Source organism: Ornithorhynchus anatinus, chromosome 15, assembly GCF_004115215.2.
Source record: "Ornithorhynchus anatinus isolate Pmale09 chromosome 15, mOrnAna1.pri.v4, whole genome shotgun sequence".
In the NCBI taxonomy this organism is placed as follows: Eukaryota; Metazoa; Chordata; class Mammalia; order Monotremata; family Ornithorhynchidae; genus Ornithorhynchus; species Ornithorhynchus anatinus.
Genome location: NC_041742.1, coordinates 11,345,583 through 11,359,369, shown reverse-complemented (window position 1 = coordinate 11,359,369; position 13,787 = coordinate 11,345,583). Strand labels below are relative to the sequence as shown.

The following is a 13,787-nucleotide window of genomic DNA, read 5'->3' as shown; positions in this document are numbered from 1 at the left end:
CCCCCGTCTGCCCTCCTTGCGTCTGACCTTCCCCCTCATCTGACTCTCCCCTCAGGCCGCCTGGCCCCGGGAGTGGTTGTAAGATGGAGAAGAGAGCTATTCCCATCACTCCGGGAGCAGCGTGGCCTAGTGGGAAGAGTCCGGGTTTGGGAGTCGCAGGTCCCGGCTCCGCCCCTCGTCTGCTGGGGGACTCTGGGCAGGTCACCTGACTTCTCCGGGCCTCGGAGAAGGGGGTTGAAGACCGTGAGCCTCACCGGGCCGACCCGATGGCCTCGTATCGACCCCAGCGCTCAGAACTGCGCTCGGCACGTAGTAAGCGCTTAACCGATCCCAGTACCGTTGTTATTACCGCCGCTATTTTGCTATCGCTGTTACGCTAATTCTACTCTCAGTCCATCCCAGAGCCAGTGCTATTTATTGAGCGCTTACTATGTGCAGAGCAGCACCCGAGAGAGTACAACAGAATTCACGGACACATTTCCTGCCCGTACGCAGCTTGTGGTCTACGGTGGGGGGGGACGGACGGGGGGGGACGACAGACCCTGAGGGGAATAGACGAACCGTCGGTAATTTATCATCCGAAGGGGCATGCGTCCGTTTTGCGGGGTAGGGGCGGGGCGCAGAGCAGATATCTAAAGGGCCCAGATTGAAGTGCGGAGACGACGCAAGAGGGAAAATGAGCCAGGTGGATCGAGGACTCGGAAGCCATCCGTAGGCGCCGGCCTTGCGCAAGAACACTGTACTCGAGGAGGAAAATGGCGGGAGGGGCTGCGCACCACACCTCCTGGGGGGCCCACGCCCAGCTTATATGCCACTCTGACTTACGGCCTTATTCAAAGTGCTCTCGGAGACAGGTGAAGGGGCCCAGGACAGGAGGAAATGGACAAGAGACACGGGGAGCCGGCAGGCGGATCGGTTACGTGTGGGCCCAGGTGTAAACGGACGGCCACGGGGCATCCAAGACCTGGGGAAGAGCCAGGGGGTTGCGCCCCAGTCTCGGGGCCGGAAACGCCGTGGCCGACTCCGGGTTCCTCGGAAGGGTGTGGGAGCAGAAGATCCGCTCGGGGAAACCCGGGCTCCCTCCAGCCGGAAGGACGCCATTCCGGTATTATTCCACAGCTATCTTCACGGCCCGTTCTCCTACACGTACACGGATCGACCGCAGTCATCCTCCCGAATCCTCCTCACGTCCCTGTGGCAGTAATATAAAGCGAAATGCTTTCTCACCCGTACTGTGCGCATTCTGATGTTTGCATCTCCGCCTCGCCCGTGGAGTTGTTGGGAATCCAAGGAAGCCCGTGACTCGCGACCCCCTATCTCGGGGCATTTGGAAAATGGGGTTCCGAATGAGACCGTGATGATAAAGCCTTCCCTTGCTCCCTTAGGAAAACGCCGGGCTGGCCGGGTACCTCCACGTGGGGAAGGGTGGCTGAATTTTGGGATGCCGTTATTCCTCCTCAGCACCGGAGCCATCCAATCCTCCGTGGGGCCCCCGGCGATATTGGAAAAGGGTTTTCGTGAGCTGGGAAGGCGAAAGACGAACGAGCCGACAGAGGACGGGTGCTCCTCACTGCTTTCGAAACGATCTGGGACGAGTAAGGGAGAGTGGAAGCCGATTCTAGGAGGTTAGAGGAAGATACGAGAGGAGTGACCGTCATCCACCAGGCGCGGAAAAGCGCCCGGGGATTTTGGCCGTACGACTGGCGGCCGCACGGTATAAGAAACGCTTCGAAACGGAGCCCAGCTGCGTAAGAATCCAAGCCTTGGTCACCGAGCCACGGTGGGATCCCGAGGCCCAGGGTGGAAATATATGGGATCCCTAAGGCGTGGGATGGAAATATGGGAGATTCCTTAGAAGAGGACTCCGACGTGTGAACAAGGCGACGACAAAAAAAAAGTGGCGACAGAGAGCCTCTAATAGTCAATAAAGGCAAAGAAAGGGAAACCAGGAGAAACTCCGGTAACCCGGTTGACGCGGATTTGGGACCGGGGAGCATAGGGGCTAAGACTTAGGAATGCATTCCCGAGACCCTAGGCTTAACCGACATTTTAGGGAGGCCCCGGGACCCAGGAGGGACGGGGAAAGATTACCTCCTTGGCCTTCTTGCAACAATAACGGTGTGGTGAGCCCACAGCGGGCTGCCTTTTTAGTGACCGTCTGCGATCTCACGGACGACGGTAAGGACGAGACTTTGCGAAGACATCGACGGGCTCCACCTGAGTTAGGTGATGGCCCCCTATGAGGGCGGAGCGTGGAGGGAGGCTTAGCCTTCTCTCCCCGCTCCACCCGGACCGGTGCCCGTCACAGCCGCCATGCCTGAGGCAGATAAAAGGCAAGAAGCAGCACGGAGCGACACGCGGAGGTACGCGCAGAGCACGCACGGCGGCGGCACCGAGACGGAGCAGCGGGAGAGCAGCACTCGGAAGCGGAAAGAAGACGCGCCGGCAGGACGGGCTCCCTCGACCTGCAGACCCGTATCGGAGCCTTGGAGGAGCGGAGTGAGTGAGAGTGTTTATGCGTCACCCCCTTGCACGTTGGTAAAGCGAAGTAAGAGACTTCCCACGGTAACCGTGGTGATCAGAGGCGGGGTTCGACTGTAATACGTGTCACCGAGGCCACCCCCGGTCCAGGAAGGTCCCGGTCGGTAGGAGCCGGGCGGTGGGGGGCTGGCGACTAATGGAATCTGGATTTTTCACGAAGGGGAAAGCGAAAGGCAACGTCAGGAATCTGGGTTAGACGCCGGGAGGCCTAGCGGGTCGCACGGATTTCTTGGGGGAGGGACCCAGGAGCGGGGCATCTTCTCAGTTGACGAGAGGACCCGAGGTCCACGTAAAACCCCGGCTCTCCGAATGCTATTCAGGGGAAACCGAAACAGATTTAGGCCGAGAAGCTTTGTCAGCCATGAGGTTCAAAGAGTCCGCGCTAAAGGGACAGCGGTGCGCAAGGGAGAGATTTAATTGCTGAGCTTTGTAAATTAAGAAGGGGTTTATCTCTCCGCTGCCCTTCGGTTCCTACGGTCTTCTAGACGAAACGTCTACTGGGTTAAGCCCCGCTTGCTGTCTCTAGCCCGGTGAGTGGGCAAGGTCGGAGAAAGTTTGTCACTCTGGGGGATGCGCAGTCATGTATTTTAAAAAAGGGGTCCGTACGTCTGTTTGCCTTTGAAATCGCGCTTCCTTTCAATGGGACGGGGAGAAGATTTGGGCCACAGATCTCAGAGATTTGGAAAGGTAAGGGAGGAGAGTAATCGGAAATAATTGTTAAGCTGATCAGAATGATTGCTAACCGGTATCGGGCAAGAGATGTAATTTCAAATTTTATCAGTCGGGTCTGGCTATGGGAGGCCGTTGTGAACTTATCTAATCGTTTTATGCTTCAAGATTGCATCTTTCTAGATTTTAGTCCAGGTGGACACACGGCTTCCGGGCAGGGCCAGCAAAGGGATCGTCTCTCAACCGCTTCCCGGAGGGCCTGTCTTCAGGCTGAGCCACGATGCGAAAGGGACAGGGACGCGGCCCCACCGGACCCCCCGATCCAGAGACTTCGGGCGTCGAGAATCGTCCGGATAGAGACGGGGACCCGGAGATCGTAAGGAGGTCGTTCTGTGTTGGACGGATCGTCGTACGTAGCTGTCGGGACGGTCTTTTGATAACGGTAAAGGGAGAGCGACCAGACACCCCGTGAGGAATAGCCTTTCAGACTATCCTTCCCTCGGCCCCCCTTTCGGTTTCCTGTAGGGGAGTGTTGGCGGGGACGGAGAGATGCCGTCAACCAGTCGAAAGAGCGAGGAAAGTTTATTGAAGATAACAATAATAACTGTGAAGTTTAAGCACTTTCTAGGTACCAGGCACTGTACAAGCGCTGGGGCGCAAACAGGCTTGTTGGTGGGGACAGAGAGAGTCTGTGAACCAGTCGAAAGCGTGAAGAAAGTTTATTAATAATAATAATAACTGTGATATTTGTTAAGCACTTACTAGGCACCAGGCACTGCAGATGCGCTGGGGCGGAAACAAGCAAACGGGGTTAGACGCGGTCCCCCCCGCCGTGGGGCTCACAGTCTCAACCCCCATTTTACAGGTGAGGCGACCGAGGCGCAGAGAAGCGACCGAGGCAGCAGACGCGCGGCGGAGCTGGGATCAGAACCCGTGACCTTCCGACTGCCAGGCAGGCGTCCCCCCCGCCTCCCGTTTTAGTAGCCCCTCTGATAACGTAACCCAAATCGGGAGGTCCGGCTCAATCAGCGGGCCCGAGACCACCGGCGGCGGAGGAGGAGATTGAATCGAGCCCTGCATCCCATCACCCTTCTGTGGTTACCACGGGCAACGGCGTATCGTGTTTCTTTGACGTCGGACCCGTCACGAGGTGCGCACGCGAATGCCAAGGATGTTTAACAGACCACGCCCCACCACTTGGTCGCCCCTCTCCCAGGCCCGGGGGAACCACAGGTTGGACGCGGAAGCCCACGACGCTGGCGGTCACCCCGGCGATCGGAGTCCGAGGGGCGGTCGGACGCCGAATGCGCCGGGTCCCGAGGCCCGGGCGCCATTTCGTTTGGGCCGAGACGTCCCCTGCTCGAAGCAGGGACGGCAGGGACGCCCCCGGGCCCGGGCTAGAAGATGTCGGCGACGTGCTCAACTGCAGCTGCCGACCCCGCGGGGCTGTGGACCCCGAGGGGGCCGGGTAAGGAGGCGGCATTTGCCCACGCCCCCTCATATAAACGGGCCACCCGGAGTGAAGGACTCCTACTCCGTGTGAAAGGAAGAAGGGGCGCCTTGGCCACCGTCTATAGGTCCAGAGGCCTTACCTCGACCGGGGCGTCTACTCTGCCCGCTGCCGCCGGGCGAGGCTTTAGGCAGAGATGGCCCGACGGCCACGGTGGATTCTCCTTCGGCCCGTAAACCGGGAAGGCGATTCCGTTTCTGGCTCGTTACCGGTCGTGTATTACATAGAACGATCACGGCGGCCCGGCCTGTAGTCGCGGGGGTCCCTCACGGCGGGCCCGATAGTCTTACGCCGCTCTGTGGAAAGGCCCGGGGTGGGAGGTACGCGGGCGACGGCCTCGCGCGAGAACACCGTACTCGAGGAGGGTCAACCGGGGGGGGGGCGTCGCGTACCACACGTCCTGGGGGTCCCACGCAAAATCGACTTGACTCTTCGATTTCGGGACGTACACGAAGGCACCGAGCAATCCCGCGGACAGTCGAACGGGCCCAGGACAGGGCGAAACGGACAAGAGACACGGGGAGATAGCCGGCTGATAAGCCTCGTGGGGCCCCGCTGCCGTTGTAAACCGGACAGCCGTTCATTCGTTCACCCAGTAGTATTTATTGAGCGCTTACTATGTGCAGAGCGCTGTACCGAGCGCTTGCCAAATGGTATACGAGATCTAGGGGGTTGAGCTTCGGCCTCGGACCCGGAAACGCTCACTGGAAACAGTACAGCAGAAGGTGCGCTCGAGAGCCAGGACTCCCTCGGGCCAGAAGAACGCCGCGATGATGTTATCCCTCTCCTCTACCCATCTCTTTATGACCTATTCTCCTAACTGCGTGTCCACAGATCGACTTCACCCGTCCCGAGGAATCCCCCCCGCACCCCTGTGCCGTAACATCGTAGAGCCGGACGCCGCCTCAACCCCGTCGTCGCGATTTCTGCGTCTCCGTCTCACGCCGGCAGTACTTCAGAATCCAGGTAACCCAGGGGCTTGCGACCCCTCTTTCGAGACGCCCGCCGTCCATCCGTTCGTTCAATCCCGTCGCGTTTATCGAGTATTTCCGATGGGCAGAACGCTGTAGGGAGCGCGCGGAGAGTACGGCGTAACAACAGAACGCCACGTTCGCCGGGCGCCTAACCGTCCTACGTTATCGGTGATCTTTACGTCTCGGCGGGGGATCGCCCCTTGATCGAGAAGGGTCCGGCTGTAAAATTCTTACTCATTTTAGTTAAGCGACTGGTCCGGTTTAAGGGCTCGGTTGAATCTGGGGGGTTCCCACAAGGAAGATGTTGGCCGAGGGGGGTCCACCAACCCGGAAGAGGGGTCGCTCGTGGGGTTCCCACTATAAGAAGGGCCACCCAAAGAAGAGCGGACGTCTCGTCAGGCGCGTCAGGGGACGGGGACCGGGAATAGAAAGAACGGCATCGCAATACCTGCCGATTCAGAGCTTGAGAGGTGGGAAGGCCCTTCGCCGGTGAGCCGCTCGTTCGTTCAGTGGGATCGAGCGCTTACCGTGTGCGGAGCACCGTGCCAAGCGGTTGGAAAGTACGATTGGGCAACAGATAGAGACAATCCCTACGCAACGGGCTCCAGGTCTAGAAGGGGGGGAGGCAGACGACCCAACGGCACCGAGCAAGTGGACGGGCGTCCGTGGCGTCGATATAAATACGTGGAATTATAGATACGTATGCACATGGTTAATAAAATAGGCCGATAAATCTGGACGTATCTACACGAGTGTTGTGGGGAGGGGGTAGAGGAGAGGGAGGGGGAGCAGAGGAAAAGGGGGCTCAGTCCGGGAAGGCCTCCCGGAGGAGGGGAGCTCTCGGTAGGGCTCCGAAGGGGGGACGTGTGCCGGTCGGGCCGATGTGAGGAGGGAGGGCGTTCCGGGCCAGAGGGGCGACGCGGGCCGGGGGTCGACGGCGGGCCGGGCGAGAACGGGGCCCGGGGAGGAGGGGAGCGGCGACAGAGGAGCGGAGCGCGCGGGCCGGGCTGGAGGAGGAGAGGTGCCGTCGTGCCGTCCGACCTTGTCCACCCCTTCGAGATCTGGACTTGACACAGTTGCCGCATCCAGCTCCTTGAGCGGTTCCTCCGGCGTCATTACGGGCCAGACTCTACCTCAAATCCTAAGACGAGAGCATAAGACTGAAGTTTTGGCCCAGTCAGTCTCCTAGCCTCCAAGCTAGGCTCACCTTGGCGGAGCTATGCGAGCGGTGCACGTGAGGAGAATGAGAGACAGCAGGACCCCCTCGCAGCTGCTGAATGGAGAGCTGACGTTGGGAACCCGAAAGCAAGGAGAGTTCACCTCCCCTCAGCTAAGCCCTCTTTTCCCCCCTTTCCCTCTGCTCCTCCCCCGTCCCTTCCCCTCCCCTCAGCACCGTGCCCGTCCGCTCAACTGTATATATTTTCGTTACCCTATTTATTTTGCTCATGAGATGCGCATCGCCTCGATTCTGTTCATTTGCTATTGTTTTAATGAGATTCGCTATTGTTCTTGTCTGTCCGTCTCCCCCCGATTGGACCGTAAGCCCATCAGTGGGCAGGGACCGCCTCTATCTGTTACCGATTTGTACATTCCAAGCGCTTAGTACGGCGCTCTGCACGTAGTAAGCGCTCAATAAATACTACTGAACGAACGAATGAGATGACGGAGCGCTCCGAGGCCGAGAGTGAGGAGTTTCCGCCTGCTGCGCGGGTTGACGGGCAAAACGGCCGGAGATTTTTGAGAAACGCTCTGTAGAAAGATCACCAGGCAGCGGAGTGAAGTACGGACAGACGACTGTCGACGGCTTGGCGTAATCGGCACCTCGCGGTGCACGGGTACTAACTGGCGGGCGAGGTAACCGAGAGAAACCCTGGACTCACGCAAAGATCTTCCTCTTTAGGGCGACGGAACCGAAACTCTTATGCAATCGGCTATCTGCGCCCTCCGCTGCCCCGCGACGCATTAACAGATAAGGAAGTAGCAAAATCGAGATGGCCGGCATTTCCGGGAGACGGTCACCCGACGTCTTCGACGTCCGACTTCAGACCGAACCGGAAATCTCCGGAGCTGAGGCGTTACCTATTCCTCAGGGTGACTGTTGGGAAGAGACCAGGGGCTCCACCGTCCGGCACCTGGAGTAACTCCATGTATAATAATAATAATAACGTTGGTATTCGTGAAGCGCTCACTGTGTGCGGAGCACTGGGGGGGGGAGATCCAGGGTCGTCAGGTTGTCCCACGTGGGGCTCACAGGTTTAATCCCCGTTTTCCAGATGAGGTCACTGAGGACCGGAGTGACTCGTCCACAGTCCCCCAGCTGCCAGGTGGCGGAGGCGGGATTCGAACCCATGACCTCCGCCTCCCAAGCCCGGGCTCTTTCCACTGAGCCACGCTGCTTCTCTCAATCAATAGTCATCACTAATAACGCCGACCCACTCGCCTCCGTCTCTTCCATCTGGCCGACGAGCCCTGGATCGCGTCCTTCCGCGGGCCTGGGACCCCCCCGCCCCTTCACAGCTGAGACCGGCGCGGTCCCCGCCCTCGAAACCATCCTAAAATCACACCTCCTCCAGAGAGTCTTCCCTAAGCCCGCGTTACCTCATCTCGGCCACCTTCCCCTTTGCGTTGCTTATAATAATGTCGGTATTCGTTAAGCGCTTACTAGGTGCCGAGCTGGGGTCGATACGGGGCCGTCGGGTTGTCCCACGCGAAGCTCCCAGTCCCCATCCCCGTTTTCCAGATGAGGGAACTGGGGCCCAGAGAAGTGACTTGCCCGCAGTCACCCAGCCGCCAAGTGGCAGAGCCTGGATTTGAACTCATGACCTCTGACTCCCAAGCCCGGGCTCTTGCCGCTGAGCCATATGCATTTGGGTCAGCATAATAATAATGTTGGTGTTCGTTAAGCGCTTACTACGTGCAGAGCACCGTTCTAAGCACCGGAGGAGACACGGGGTCAGCAGGGGCGGTCCCACGTGAGGCTCACAGTTAATCCCCATTTTCCAGATGAGGGAACTGAGGCCCAGAGAAGTGAAGCGACTCGCCCAGGGTCACCCAGCTGCCAAGGGGCAGAGCCGGGATTCGAACCCACGACCCGTGACTCCCAAGCCCACCGAGCCACGCTCTTCTACAACCGCGGGACTCAGAGAGTCTGCGACTTGCTCTATCTGAAATCTATTTTAACGCACGTTCCCCCCCCGCCCCCCCCCCCCGGACCCGACTGTTCGTTCCCCAAGGGCGGGGATCTCGTCCACTAACCTTATCTCCCCGCAGGCTCCCCGAAGCTTAAATATCGCGCCCGGCCCACCGAAGGCGCTCGGGAGGTGGCCGTATTTTCTCCCCAGTGCTCCGTTGGGAGCTCTGCGCATGCTGAGCGCCCGAGCGACACGCCTGATCGGTCGACACCATCGATGGATTGACCGGTGGATCGCCCGCGGCCTCAGGACACGCCGACGCGTCCTTCGCCCGCCGGGATGTAACCACGGCATCCCAGGGGGAGATGGCGTCCGGTCCATCACGTGCCATCGCCCAAATCTTGGGATGAGGCGGGTGGCTCTTTAAGAGGGTGGATCCTAGAGATGCTCTGAATAAAGAGATCAACAGGAATTGATCGCCGATTGCATCCGCAGGTCGAGAGAGAGAGGAATTAAGGATAATACCAAGGACGCAGGCGTGAGAGTCGAGGAGCCCGGCCAACGATCTCTCCCGAACTCACGTTCTCCGTCACTTTTCGATCTCTGCTCATTCAGAATCACGAAAGGTGGCGGGAACGGTCTCACCGAACCTCTCCTTCTCGACAGTCGTTCTCCAGATTTCCTTCTATTGCCAGCCATCGGAGCGGACGGCTGGCCGCTTTACCGGGACTCTTCTCGGTTTTACTTCCCCCCTCGGCTCCCGTTTCTTTCGGAGGTCATCGTTCTTTTCCGGAAGTTTCATTTTCACCCCCACGTGTCCGCTTCCGTTCTCCCGATTCCGAAGTCTTGGCTTCGGCAGGGCGGTTTCTTTTTCTGCGTTTCGATTCGCGTGCTGCAGTCCCTCTCCTTTTCACGGGGAAGTTATCGCGACAGAGCAAGCGGCGACGGCGTCCTTCGGAGTGCGTAGCGATCGCTCGACTCCTGCCCGTTAAAGGGTTGGCGGAAAAGAACGGGAATTTTCATTTTTTATTTTCTGCATCGCGAGGGAACCTCACGTGGAGGTCATCGCGATGAAGGGACGGCGGGTTCTCTGGCGGCATCGTTCGGAGCGCGTGGCGATCTCTCAACCCCTGCCCGTTAACGGTCGGCGGGCAAGAACGGGAACTCTTTTACTTTTTATTTTCCGCACCGCGAGGGAACCCCGCGTGCTGGCATTAGAGAAGGTAGAAGGACCGTCGCTTTTGCGGGACCGTCGTCAGTCACAAAAAAATTCACGTAGGCACAGTCATTTCCAATCCGCAATCTGTAATCGTATTGAGAAGGCTAGCGGAGGACTTCTCGGCCCCGTGACGACGTCGCTGTTGGTTAAGCGCTTACTAAGCGCCGGGGGAGATACGGGGTCATCGGGTCGTCCCACGTGGGGCTCACGGTCTTAATCCCCGTTTTCCAGATGAGGGAACTGAGGCCCAGGGAAGTGAAGCGACTCGCCCACGGTCACACAGCTGCCAAGCGGCGGAGCCGGGATTCGAACCCACGCCCTCTGACTCCCAAGCCCGGGCTCTTGCCGCTGAGCCGCGCTGCTTCCTCTTAAGCAGCGAGCGCTTAACAAATACTATTATTATTGACAGACACCCTAATCGGGAGCCCCTCCCTGGGGAGGAAGCCTGCGAGCCCTAGGGGGGACGGGGCCCGGGGCCCATCCGATTTAATCCTGTCCACCCCGGCGTTCGGTACAGCCCCCGACCCCCCGTGAGCGCTTAATACATAGTAAGTGCTTAAAAGATATTATCATCATTAAGAAACACCCTAATCAGTAGCTCCTCCCTGGGGAGGGAGCCTGCAGGCCCTATGGGGGGACGGGGCCTGGGGCCCACCCGACTTGCTCCCGTCCACCCAAAGCGTTCAGTACAGTGCCCTGCACATAGTAAGCGCTTAACACACAGTAAGTCCTTAACAGATACTATAATTATTATTAACAAAAACACCCTAATCGGGAGCTCCTCCCTGGGGAGGAAGCCTGCGAGCCCTAGGGGGGACGGGGCCCGGGGCCCATCCGATTTAATCCTGTCCACCCCGGCGTTCGGTACAGCGCCCGACCCCTAGTAAGCGCTTAACACCTAGCAAGTGCTTAAGAGATATTATCATCATGAAGAAACCCCCTAATCCGTAGCTCCTCCTTGGGGGGGGGGGGGGGGGACGGACACCCGACTCGTTCCTGCCCACCCCAGCGCTTAGCACAGCGTCCGGCCGACCGGGAAGCGCCCAACAAAGAACGGTAAGGAGCCGGGGCTGCACTTTCGGGCTCCATTTTATGGGGCGGGATCGGGAGAGAAGGGGGAGGATCCCGGGGAGGAACCGGGAAAAGGGGAAGGGGAGGAGCAGGACCAGGAAGGGGAAGGAGGAGAAAAAGGAGAGGAGGAGGAGGAGGAGAAAAAAAAGAAGAGGAGGAGAAGAGGAGGAGGAGGAGGAGGAAGAGAAGAAAAAGGAGAGGAGGAGGAGCAGGAGAGGAGGCGGAGGAGAAGAAGAAAAAGAAGAGGAGGAGGGGGGAAGGAGGAAGAGGAGAAGAGGAGGAGGAGCAGGAGTGGAGGAGGAGGAGAAAGAGGAGAAGAAAAAGGAGAGGAGGAGGAGGAGCAGGGGGAGGAAGAGGAGAAGATAAAGGAAGCAGAGGAGGGGAGGGGGAAGGAGGAGGAGCAGCAGGGGGAGGAGAGGAGGAAGACGGGAGGAGGAGCAGAGGAAAAGGAGGAGGAGGAGGAGGAGGAGAGAAGGAAGAGGAAGAAAAAAGAGGCAGCGGAGGAGGAAGGCCGGCCGCTCCCCGCCCGCTTTTCCGGACCGCCCGTCCCCCCTCCCGCCCCCCCCCCCCCACCGGCCGGCGGCGCCGCACGTTCCGCACAAGGTAGCGCGTCCCGCCCCGGGCCCCTCCCGGGAGAAGACGACGAAGGACGCGGGGCAGCCGTCGCCCTGCGCGAAGCGCTGCTCCGAGCGCCCTGCCTTGGGGGGAGGGAGGGAGAGCTATGGTGGGTTGGGCCTTCCCAGCGCTTAGGCCAGTGCTCCGCGCCCACTGAAGCGGGGGAGGGGCCCCGCCGCCCGTCGCCCGTCGCCCGTCGCCCGTCGCCTGTCGCCCGCCGAGCCCCGGCCTCAGCGGCGGCGCTGCGGCCCGGGAGGGGTCCCCGGGCGGCCCCGGCGCCTCGCACCCGGTGAGCGCCTACCCGAAACCCTCACGGTGGGGATTATTAATAGCATCGTTATCACGATTAATATTAGTAGGATCCGGCCACCAAGAGAGCCGATCCACCCCGGGCCCGCAGGCCGGAGGGGCTTAAAATAAGAGCCCCCCCCTCCCCCCCCCCGGAGGCGGCGATGGGTGCTAAGCACTGCCCGAAGCGCCGCGGCCGATGCCGGGTCGGGGGCCTCCCGGGACCCTTTTTGCAGAGGAAGTGACTGGTCCAAGGTCGGTCACCCGGCCGGGGGCGGCATTAGAACCCACGACCTGGGCCTCCCGGCCCCCCGTGCGCAGATCTCCGTAATTCTATCTATTTCTGCCCCCACAGCCCTCGGCGGCGTATCTAGAATTCGGTTTATTTATGGGGGGGGGCGGGGGGCCTCTCTACTGGCTGCGGATCTGTAATTCTTTTTCTCGATTGATGCCCTGGTGCTCGTTTGGATGGGTGCGGATCTAAAACTCTACTTAGGTTGGTGTCTGTTTCCTCGTTCCGATGGGCGGAGAGCTGAAATTCTGTCTGTATTGATGTCTCTTTCCTCGTTCCGATGAGTAGAGAGCTAAAGGTCTGTTGATATGGATGTCCGATTGCTCTTTCCGACGGGTACAGATCCACAGTTCCGTTTATCGATATCCGTTTGCTCGTTCTGATGGGTGTAGATCCAAAATTCCATTTATAATGATGCCCGTCGACTCGTTGTCATGGGTATAGAGCTGAAATTCTACCCGAATTGATGTCCGTTGACTCGTTCTGATGGGTATCGAGCTAAAATTCTATTTAGATTGATGTCTCTTCACTCGTTCCGATGGGATTAGATCTAAAATTCCCTCGATTGATGTCCGTTGACTCGTTCTGATGGGGATAGAGCTAAAATTCTACTCATATTGATGTCTGTGTACTCGCTTTGATGGTTATAGTTCTAAAATTCTATTCATATTGATGTCGGTTTCCCCGTTCCGATGGGTATAGATCAGAAATTCTGCCCATTGATGTCCGTTGACTCGTTTCGAGAGTTATAGTTCCGAAATTCGGTTTATATTGATGTCTGCTTACCCGTTCGGTGGGTACAGATCTAAAATTCCACTTAGCGATGTCTGTTTACTCCTTTTTGATGGCTATAGGTCGAAAATTCTATATATTGATGCCTCTTTACTTGATGGGTATAGATCTGTAATTCTGTATTTATATTGATGCCTCTTTGATGGGTATAGATCTATATTTCGATATCTATGCTGCTGCCCCTTCTTGTTTCGGTGGGCGCGGATCTAAGATCCTATATTTGTATTGATGCCTCTACTTGTTTCGGTTGGGTATCCATCTATAATTTTCTGCATTGCTGCCTCTACTTGCTTTGATGGGCATCGATCTATAATTTTATGTTTCTGTCGATGCCTCTGTTTGTTCTGATGGGCGTAGATCTAAAATTCTATTTATATCGATGCCTCTTTACTTGACGGGTTATAGGTCGATGATTCCATGTGTACATTGATGTCTGTTTACTCGTTCTGAAGGGTATCGAATTAAAATTCTGTTTATATCGATGCCTCTACTTGTTTCGAAGGGGTGTCGATCTATAATTCTCTGTTCGTATCGATGCCTCCGCTTGTCTGGATGGGCAGAGATCTATAATTCTGATTATATCGATGCCTCTTGTATAGATGGGTATAGATCTATAATTCTTTACATTGATGCCTCTTTACTCGATGGGTGTTAGATCGGTAATTCTGCTTATTGATGTCTCTTT

The 13,787-nt window shown here is 57.9% G+C and overlaps 1 protein-coding gene and 1 long non-coding RNA gene across 3 annotated transcripts in view; both read left to right on the top strand.

The window, feature by feature from the left end:
• The first annotated feature begins 543 nt into the window (after positions 1 to 543).
• On the top strand, positions 544 to 7,870 carry LOC120638864. Its single transcript, XR_005660875.1, has 3 exons — positions 544 to 4,678; positions 5,555 to 5,686; positions 7,595 to 7,870. It is a non-coding gene; the product is annotated as an uncharacterized LOC120638864 (long non-coding RNA).
• A 3,720-nt stretch (positions 7,871 to 11,590) lies between these two features.
• CYFIP1 (cytoplasmic FMR1 interacting protein 1) overlaps positions 11,591 to 13,787 on the top strand; it is a 64,328-nt gene continuing 62,131 nt past the window's right edge. Inside the window, exon 1 of one of the 2 annotated variants that reach the window (XM_029079718.2) lies at positions 11,591 to 11,718. The gene's annotated coding sequence lies outside the window, so the exon portion shown is untranslated. Of the gene's footprint in view, positions 11,719 to 11,963; positions 12,020 to 13,787 lie in introns of those variants that run through there. The other variant, XM_029079716.2, reaches the window with a different exon arrangement.